Raw genomic sequence first — 880 nt, forward strand, 5'->3', positions numbered from 1 at the left:
GGATTCTCTGGCTCCGGCCACACTGCTGCCCTTTGACCTCTGCCACCACCAGTCAAGCTGCGCCCACAGACGTTTGGGGCTCACTGAACCCTGAGGAGGGTATGGGAGCCAGACTCGAGCTCTGATCTGGGTGAAGATCCTAACTGGACTCCATAGGAAGCCCGTCTTTTTTAAACAGGAGTGGGCTTGCCTGAGGCCCAGCTGTGTGACCTTGGGCAGGTGGCTCAGCCTCTCTGTGCCCGATTCCTTCACTGTAAAATGGGGATGCGGATGCTAACAGGGTCGACCTCATAAGGTGGTAATGAGAATTCCGGGAGCCTGGCAAGTTCTAAGCACTACACAGTCGTTGGTTACATCAATAAGTTATCTGCTGTTGGCACTTAAAATTGGGGGGTTGGGGGCATTGGGAGTTTCCGCAGGGGAGAGGGAGTTACAGAAGCCATTGGTTCACTGCTCAGATTCTTCACTAGGACTACAGTGCTTGTTGCAGGCTTCTGTCCTCCAAACACTGTAAGGCTCATTGTGTAGTTTGGGGAAAGGAAAGGGAAATGGCGCCTCAGAAACATGGGGGCTGCCAACCGTAAAGGGCAGAGCAATAAATATTTTGCATTGTGCAGGCCTCATGTTCTGTGGAGACTGTGCCATCTGGCCTTTACAGTAACAAAAACCCCAGAGTCAAGTAAACAAATAGGTGTGGCAGTGTCAACAAAATCTCCACTGTGGATACTGAAGTTTGAGTTTCACTTATCACAAAATATTAGTCTCGGTTTGAGTTCTTTATTTCAACCACCTAATGATCTAAAATGCCTGCACAGCTCACAGCCCAGATGTGGCTGCCAGCCAGGTTTGCAGCCCACCTACTCTGGAAAAGCAAGACCTT

This window comes from Condylura cristata, unplaced genomic scaffold, assembly GCF_000260355.1.
Source record: "Condylura cristata isolate star-nosed mole 26May11 unplaced genomic scaffold, ConCri1.0 scaffold00027, whole genome shotgun sequence".
In the NCBI taxonomy this organism is placed as follows: Eukaryota; Metazoa; Chordata; class Mammalia; order Eulipotyphla; family Talpidae; genus Condylura; species Condylura cristata.